Source organism: Arachis hypogaea, chromosome 11 (genome assembly GCF_003086295.3).
Source record: "Arachis hypogaea cultivar Tifrunner chromosome 11, arahy.Tifrunner.gnm2.J5K5, whole genome shotgun sequence".
NCBI lineage: Eukaryota > Viridiplantae > Streptophyta > Magnoliopsida > Fabales > Fabaceae > Arachis > Arachis hypogaea.
Window position 1 is genome coordinate 98,481,633 of NC_092046.1, and position 8,878 is coordinate 98,490,510.

The 8,878-nt window shown below is 39.6% G+C and overlaps 1 non-coding gene across 1 annotated transcript; it reads left to right on the forward strand.

Moving 5' to 3' along the window:
- Positions 1-8,456: 8,456 nt before the first annotated feature.
- LOC112725231 (small nucleolar RNA R71) lies at positions 8,457-8,564 on the forward strand. Its single transcript, XR_003164352.1, has one exon. It is a non-coding gene; the product is annotated as a small nucleolar RNA R71 (small nucleolar RNA).
- The last annotated feature ends 314 nt before the right edge of the window (positions 8,565-8,878 follow it).

The window sequence follows — 8,878 nt, forward strand, 5'->3', positions numbered from 1 at the left end:
TTTACTTTTTACAATTAAATCTGAGAATTATTGATATCCTGACTAAGATTTACAAGATAACCATAGCTTGCTTCAAGCCGACAATCTCCGTGGGATCGACCCTTACTCACGTAAGGTATTACTTGGATGACCCAGTGCACTTGCTGGTTAGTTGTGCGGAGTTGCAAAAGTGTGATTGTAATTTCGTGCACCAAGTTTTTGGCGCCGTTGCCGGGGATTGTTCGAGTTTGGACAACTGACGGTTATTCTTGTTGCTTCGATTAGGAATATTTTTTTTGTTGGTTTAGAGTCTTTTATTTGAGTTTAGTTTTATATTTTAAGTTTGGTGTCAATTGCATGTCCTTAGTTCTTTCTTGATCTTTAAAAATTCTAAGTTTGGTGTCTTCTTTGTGTTTTCCTTTAAATTTTCGAAAAGTTGTGTTTGATTTTCTAAAAATTTTAAGTTTGGTGTCCCTTGTGCTTTTATTTACTTAAAAATTTTTCAAAAATTTGTTCTTGGTGTTCATCTTGATCTTCAAAGTGTTCTTGGTGTTCATCTTGACATTCAAAGTTTGCTTGTTTGTTCTCTGTGTTTTGATCTAAAATTTCTAAGTTTACTGTCATTTTGTTGTTTTTCTCTTTCCGCATTAAAATTCAAAAATCAAAAAAATATCCCTTCCTTATTTTACTGATAAATTTCGAAATTTTGCATTAATTTAGTCAAAGATTTTCAAAATCATACTTTTTTTTTAGTCAAGTCAATATTCTAATTTCAAAAATTGATCTTTTCAAAACTTTTTCAAAAGTCAAATCTTTCTAATTTCTTCAATCATATCTTTTCAATCATATCTTTTTTTTTTAATTTGCAATCATATCTTCTCAATCATATCTTTTTCAAAATAATTCTCAATCATATCTTTTTTTTTTAATTTACAATCATATCTTCTAAATCATATCTTCTTCAAAATAATTTTCAATCATATCTTTTTAATTGCTTATTTCAAAATCTTTTTAATTAATTAATCAATTTAGTTTTCAATTTGCTTTGATTTTATTTTCTTTTAGTTTTCAAAATTTTATTTTATTTTTCTTTTATTTTATTTTATTATTTTTGGTCACTTTTAATTAAATAAATAAAAAAATAAAAATATAATTTATTTGCAATTCATATCAATTCCCTTTTCTCCATCATGGACATAAGTGGAAATGAACAGTCCAGAAGGACTCTGGGGTCATATGCTAACCCCATTACAGCTGCATATGGGAGTAGCATCTGTATACCTCCCATCAAAGCAAGCAGTTTTGAGCTAAATCCTCAGCTCATTATCATGGTGCAGCAAAATTGCCAGTATTCCGGTCTTCCACAGGAAGAACCTACTGAGTTTTTGGCATAATTCTTACAAATTACTGACACAGTACGTGATAAAGAAGTGGATCAGGATGTCTACAGATTATAATTATTGTTTCCATTTGCTGTAAAAGATCAAGCTAAGAGGTGGTAAAATAACCAACCCACAGCAAGCATAAAAACATGGAGACAATTAACAGACAAATTCCTGAATCACTTTTACCCTCCAAAAAGGATGACACAGCTAAGGCTGGACATCCAAGGCTTTAAACAAGAGGATCATGAATCTCTTTATAATGCCTGGGAGAGGTACAGAGGGATGCTAAGAAAATGCCCCTCTGAAATGTTTTCAGAGTGGGTACAGTTAGACATCTTCTACTATGGACTTACAGAAAAAGCTCAAATGTCTCTAGACCACTCAGCTGGTGGATCTATACACATGAGAAAAACAATTGAAGAGGCTTAAGAACTCATAGATACAGTTGCTAGAAATCAACATCTGTACTCAAACAGTGAGTCCTCCATAAAAGAAGAGGCTATGGCAGTAACTACTGATCCTAATCCTCAAGAACAGAATGTTGAACTTAATCAGCAATTACTCCTTATAACAAAACAATTAGCAGAATTCAAAGAGATGCTCCAAGACACTAAAAATGCTAACAAGAATATAGAAGCACAATTGAATCAGACAAGACAGCAGCTATCTAAACAGATAACAGAAGAATGCCAAGCTGTCCAACTAAGGAGCGGGAAGACATTGAATAACTCAGCTCAAAATAGCAAAAAGTCAAGAAAGGAACAAATGACAGGGGATGACCAACCCACTACCCAAGATCCCTCTGAGGACATCAAGAGCCCAGAGAGGAATAACTCTGGCGTTCAAACGCCAGAAAAGGGTGGGAAGCTGGCATTAAACGCCCATCAAGCACCCAATCCTGGCGTTCAAACGCCAATGAGGAATCAGACACCTGCAAGTGCTAATAGTAACCCCTCTAAGAAGGATTTTCCAACCACTTCTGTAGGGAATAAACCTGCAGCAACTAAGGTTGAAGAATATAAAGCCAAGATGCCATATCCTCAGAAGCTCTGCCAAGCAGAACAGGATAAACAATTTGCCCGCTTTGCAGACTATCTCAGGACTCTTGAAATAATGTTCCTGTTTGCAGAGGCACTTGAGCAAATATCCTTTTATGCTAAGTTAAAGAAAGAGATCTTAAGTCATAAGAAGGATTGGAGAGAAACTGAAAGAGTGTTTCTCACTGAAGAATGCAGTGCAGTCATTCTAAAAAGCTTACCAGAGAAGCTTCAAGATCCAGGGAGCTTTATGATACCATGCACAATAGAAGGTGCTTGTACTAAGACAGCTCTATGTGACCTTGGAGCAAGTATGAATCTAATACCTGCATCCACCATCAGAAAGCTTGGCTTGACTGAAGAGGTCAAACCAACCCGGATATGTCTTCAACTTGCTAATGGCTCCATTAAATACCCATCAGGCATAATTGAGGACATGATTGTCAAGGTTAGGCCGTTTGCCTTTCTCACTGACTTTGTAGTGATGGAAATGGAGGAGCATGGTGCACGAAATTGTGATCTCCAGGCTCGAACAAATCCTGGTAATGGCTCCAGAGCTTGGTGCTCTGATCCTAATTCATAATTGTCACAACTTCGATACAACTAACCAGCAAGTGCACTGGGTCGTCCAAGTAATACCTTACGTGAGTAAGGGTCGAATCCCACGGAGATTGTTGGTATGAAGCAAGCTATGGTCACCTTGTAAATCTCAGTCAGGCAGATGTAAAGTGATAATGGTGTTTTCGAATATTATATAATAAAATAGGGATAGAGATACTTATGTAAATCATTGGTAGGAATTTCAGATAAGCAAATGGAGATGCTTTTCGTTCCTCTGAACCTTTGCTTTCCTGCTATCTTCATCCAATCTGTCCTACTCCTTTCCATGGCTGGCTGTATGCAAGGGCATCACCATTGTCAGTGGCTACATCCCCTCCTCTCAGTGAATAATATGCTCATGCACCCTGTCACGGCACGGCTATTCATCTGTCGGTTCCCGATCATGCTGGAATAGGATTCACCCTCCTTTTGCGTCTGTCACTAACGCCCAACAATCGCGAGTTTGAAGCTCGTCACAGTCATTCAATCATTGAATCCTACTCAGAATACCACAGACAAGGTTTAGACCTTCCGGATTCTCTTGAATGCCGCCATCATTCTAGCTTACGCCATGAAGATTCTGGTTAGGAGATCTAAGAGATACTCATTCTAGCTTAATTCATGTAGAACAGAAGTGTTTGTCAGGCACGCGTTCATAGGGGAGAATGGTGATGAGCGTCACACATAATCATCACCTTCATCACGTTCTTGGGTGCGAATGGATATCTTAGAAGCGAAATAAGAAGAATTGAATAGAAAACAGTAGTACTTTGCATTAATCTTTGAGGAACAGCAGAGCTCCACACCTTAATCTATGGAGTGTAGAAACTCTACCGTATGAAAATACATAAGTGAAGGTCCAGGCATGGCCGAGATGGCCAGCCCCCAAAACGTGATCACAGGATCAAAATACAATCCCGGATGCCCAATACAATAGTAAAAGGTCCTATTTATAATAAACTAGCTACTAGGGTTTACATGAGTAAGTAATTGATGCATAAATCCACTTCCGGGGCCCACTTGGTGTGTGCTTGGGCTGGGCTTTGAGTGTTACACGTGTAGAGGTCCTCCTTGGAGTTGAACGCCAGCTTTAGTGCCAGTTTGGGCGTTCAACTCTGGTTTTGGCTCCTTTTCTGGCGCTGGACGCCAGATTTGGGTAGAAAGCTGGCGTTGAACGCCAGTTTACGTCGTCTATTCTTGGCTAAAGTATGGACTATTATATATTGCTGGAAAGCCCTGGATGTCTACTTTCCAACGCAATTGGAAGCGTGCCATTTCGAGTTCTGTAGCTCCAGAAAATCCACTTTGAGTGCAGGGAGGTCAGAATCCAACAGCATCAGCAGTCCTTTTTCAACCTCTGAATCTGATTTCTGCTCAAGTCCCTCAATTTCAGCCAGAAAATACCTGAAATCACAGAAAAACACACAAACTCATAGTAAAGTCCAGAAATGTGAATTTAACACAAAATCTATTAAAAACATCCCTAAAAGTAACTAGATCCTACTAAAAACATACTAAAAACAATGTCAAAAAGCGTATAAATTATCCGCTCATCACAACACCAAACTTAAATTGTTGCTTGTCCCCAAGCAACTGAAAATCAACATAGGATAAAAAGAATAGAATATACTATAAATTCCAAACTATCAATGAAACAGAGCTTCAATCATATGAGCGGGACTTATAGCTTTTTGCCTCTTGAATAGTTTTGGCATCTCACTTTATCCATTGAGGTTCAGAATGATTGGCATCTATAGGAACTTCAGATTTCGAATAGTGTTATTGACTCTCTTAGTTCAGTATGATGATTCTTGAACACAGCTTCTTTATGAGTCTTGGCCGTGGCCCTAAGTATTTTGTTTTCCAGTATTACCACCGGATACATAAATGCCACAGACGCATAATTGGGTGAACCTTTTCAGATTGTGACTCAGCTTTGCTAAAGTCCCCAATTAGAGGTGTCCAGGGTTCTTAAGCACACTCTTTTTTTTTTTTGCTTTGGACCTTGACTTTAACCGCTCAGTCTCAAGTTTTCACTTGACACCTACACGCCACAAGCACATGGTTAGGGACAGCTTGGTTTAGCCGCTTAGACCAGGATTTTATTCCTTTAGGCCCTCCTATCCACTGATGCTCAAAGCCTTGGGATCCTTTTTATTTCCCTTGCCTTTTGGTTTTAAGGGTTATTGGCTTTTTGCTCTTGCCTCTTGGTTTTAAGAGCTTTGGCTTTTTCTGCTTGCTTTTTCTTTTTCTTTCTATTTTTTCGCCTATTTTTTTTTTTTGCAAGCTTTGTTCTTTGCTGCTTTTTCTTGCTTCAAGAATCATTTTTATGATTTTTCAGATTATCAAATAACATGTCTCCTAGTCATCATTCTTTCAAGAGCCAACATATTTAACATTCTTAAACAACAACTTCAAAAGACATATGCACTGTTCAAGCATACATTCAGAAAACAAGAAGCATTGTCACCACATCAATATAATTAAACTAAGTTCAAGGATAAATTCGAAACTCATGTACTTCTTGTTCTTTTGAATTAAAACATTTTTCATTTAAGAGAGGTGATGGATTCATAGGACATTTATAACTTTAAGACATAGTTACTAACTACTAATGATCATGTAATGAAGACACAAACACAGATAAGCACATAACATAGAAAACGAAAAACAGAAGAAATAAGAACAAGGAATGAATCCACCTTAGTAATGGTGGCGTTTCCTTCTTGAGGAACCAATGATGTCCTTGAGCTCTTCTATGTCTCTTCCTTGTCTTCGTTGCTCCTCCTTCATTGCTTTTAGATCTTCTCTGATTTCATGAAGGATGATGGAGTGCTCTTGATGTTCCACCCTTAGTTGCTTCCAATAATTGTGTGGAAGAAAATGTATCCCCTGAGGTATCTCAGGGATCTCTTGATTTGCAGTCAAATGTTCTACCACTGAGCTATAGACCCTTGATGGAAGCTTTTGTCTTCCCTTTCCTCTTTCTAGAGGTTTCTCTGGCCTTAGGTGCCATCAATGGTTATGGAAAAAACAAAAAAGCTATGCTTTTACCACACCAAACTTAGAATGTTGCTCGCCCTCGAGCAAAAGAAGAAAGAATAGAAGAAGAAGAGGATATGGAGGAGATGGATGGCTGTGTGTATTCGGCCATATGGGTGGGATTGGGTGGGGAAGAGATGTTGAATTTTTGAAGGTAAGTAGGTGTATGGGTGTGAGTGGTAAATGGAAGACAGAAGGGATGAGTGTTTATTGGGAATAGAGGATGATTGAGAAGAGAGAAGAGAGTGAGTGAAGGTAGGTGGGGATCCTGTGGGGTCCACAGATCTTAAGGTGTCAAGGCATTTACATCCCTGCACCAATTTAGGCATGCAAAATGCCCTTGCACACAACTCTGGGCGTTCAGCGCCAGGTTGGTGCCCATTTTGGGCGTTCAACGCCCCTTTGCTGCCATTTCTGGCGTTGAACGCCAGAACCATGCTTGTTCTGGGCGTTCAGCGCAAGGATGCTCCCATTCTGGGTGTTCAGCGCCAGAACTATGCTCTGTTCTGGCGTTTGAACGCCAGACAGATGCTCCTCCAGGGTGTGATTTTTCTTCTGCTGTTTTTGATTCTGTTTTCAATTTTTATATTTATTTTGTGACTCCACATGATCATGAACCTAAGAAAACATGAAAAACAATAAAAATAAGAATTAGATAAACATTGGGTTGCCTCCCAACAAGCGCTTCTTTAATGTCAATAGCTTGACAGTGGGCTCTCATGGAGCCTCACAGATGTGCAGAGCTTTGTTGAGACTCTCCAACACCAAACTTAGAGTTTAGATATGGGAGTTCAACACCAAACTTAGAGTTTGGTTGTGGCCTCCCAACACCAAACTTAGAGTTTGACTGTGGGGGCTCTGGTTGACTCTGCTTTGAGAGAAGCTTTTCATGCTTCCTCTTCATGGTTGCAGAGGGAGATCCTTGAGTTTTAAACACAAGGGAGTCCTCATTCCATTGAAGGACTATTTCACCTCTGTCAACATCAATCACAGCTCTTGCAGTGGCCAGGAAAGGTCTTCCTAGGATGATGGATTCATCCTCTTCCTTTCCAGTATCCAGGACTATGAAATCAGCAGGGATGTAAAGGCCTTCAACCTTTACTAACACGTCCTCTACTTGTCCATAAGCCTGTTTTCTTGAGCTGTCTGCCATCTCTAATGAGATTTTAGCAGCTTGCACCCCATAGATTCCCAGTTTCTCTATTACAGAGAGGGGCATGAGGTTTATTCCTGAACCAAGGTCACACAGAGCTTTAAAGATCATGGTGCCTATGGTGCAGGGTATTATGAACTTTCCAGGATCCTGTCTCTTCTGAGGCAATGTCAGTTGATCCAGATCACTTAGTTCATTGATGAACAAGGGAGGTTCAACTTCCCAAGTATCAATGCCAAATAATTTGGCATTCAGCTTCATGATTGCACCAAGAAACTTGGCAGTTTGCTCTTCAGTAACATCCTCCTTCTCTTCAGAAGAGGAATACTCATCAGAGCTCATGAAGGGTATAAGGAGGTTCAATGGAATCTCTATGGTCTCTAGATGAGCCTCAGAGTCCTTTGGTTCCCCAGAGGGAAGCTCCTTATTGATCACTGGACGTCCCTGGAGGTCTTCCTCCTTGGGATTCACGTCCTCTCCTCTCCTCAGAGGTTCGGCCATGGCGCTTATGTCAATGGCCTTGCACTCTCCTTTTGGGTTCTCTTCTGTATTGCTTGGGAGAGTACTAGGAGGGATTTCAGTGATCCTTTTACTCAGCTGGCCCACTTGTGCTTCCAGATTTCTAATGGAAGACCTTGTTTCATTCATGAAACTTACAGTGGCCTTAGATAGATCAGAGACTAGATTTGCTAATTTAGAAGCATTTTGTTCAGAGTTCTCTGTCTGTTGCTGAGTTGATGATGGAAAAGGCTTGCTATTGCTAAACCTGTTTCTTCCACCATTATTAAAGCCTTGTTGGGGCTTTTGATCCTTCCATGAGAAATTTGGATGATTTCTCCATGTTGAGTTATAGGTGTTTCCATAAGGTTCACCTAAGTAATTTACCTCTGCTATTGCAGGGTTCTCAGGATCATAAGCTTCTTCTTCAGGAGAAGCCTCTTGAGTACTGTTGGATGCAGCTTGCATTCCATGCAGACTCTGAGAGATCATATTGACTTGCTGAGTCAATATTTTATTCTGAGCCAATATGGCATTCAGAGTATCAACCTCAAGAACTCCCTTCTTCATAGGCGTCCCATTACTCACAGGATTCCTTTCAGAAGTGTACATGAACTGGTTATTAGCAACCATGTCAATGAGTTCTTGAGCTTCTGCAGGCGTTTTCTTTAAGTGAATGGATCCACCTGCAGAGGTATCCAATGACATCTTAGATAACTCAGACAGACCATCATAGAATATATCCAGGATGGTCCATTCTGAAAGCATGTCAGAAGGACACTTTTTGGTCAACTGTTTGTATCTTTCCCAAGCTTCATAGAGGGATTCACCTTCTTTCTGCCTGAAGGTTTGAACATCAGCTCTAAGCTTGCTCAGCTTTTGAGGAGGAAAGTACTTGGCTAAGAAAGCCGTGACCAGCTTATCCCAAGAGTTCAGGCTGTCTTTGGGTTGAGAATCCAACCATAATCTAGCTCTGTCTCTTACAGCAAAAGGGAAAAGCATGAGCCTGTAGACTTCAGGATCTACTCCATTAGTCTTAACAGTATCACATATCTGCAAGAATTCAGTTAAGAACTGAAAAGGATCTTCAGATGGAAGTCCATGAAACTTACAGTTCTGCTGCATTAGAGAAACTAATTGAGGTTTCAGCTCAAAGTTGTTTGCTCCAATGGCAGGAATGGAGA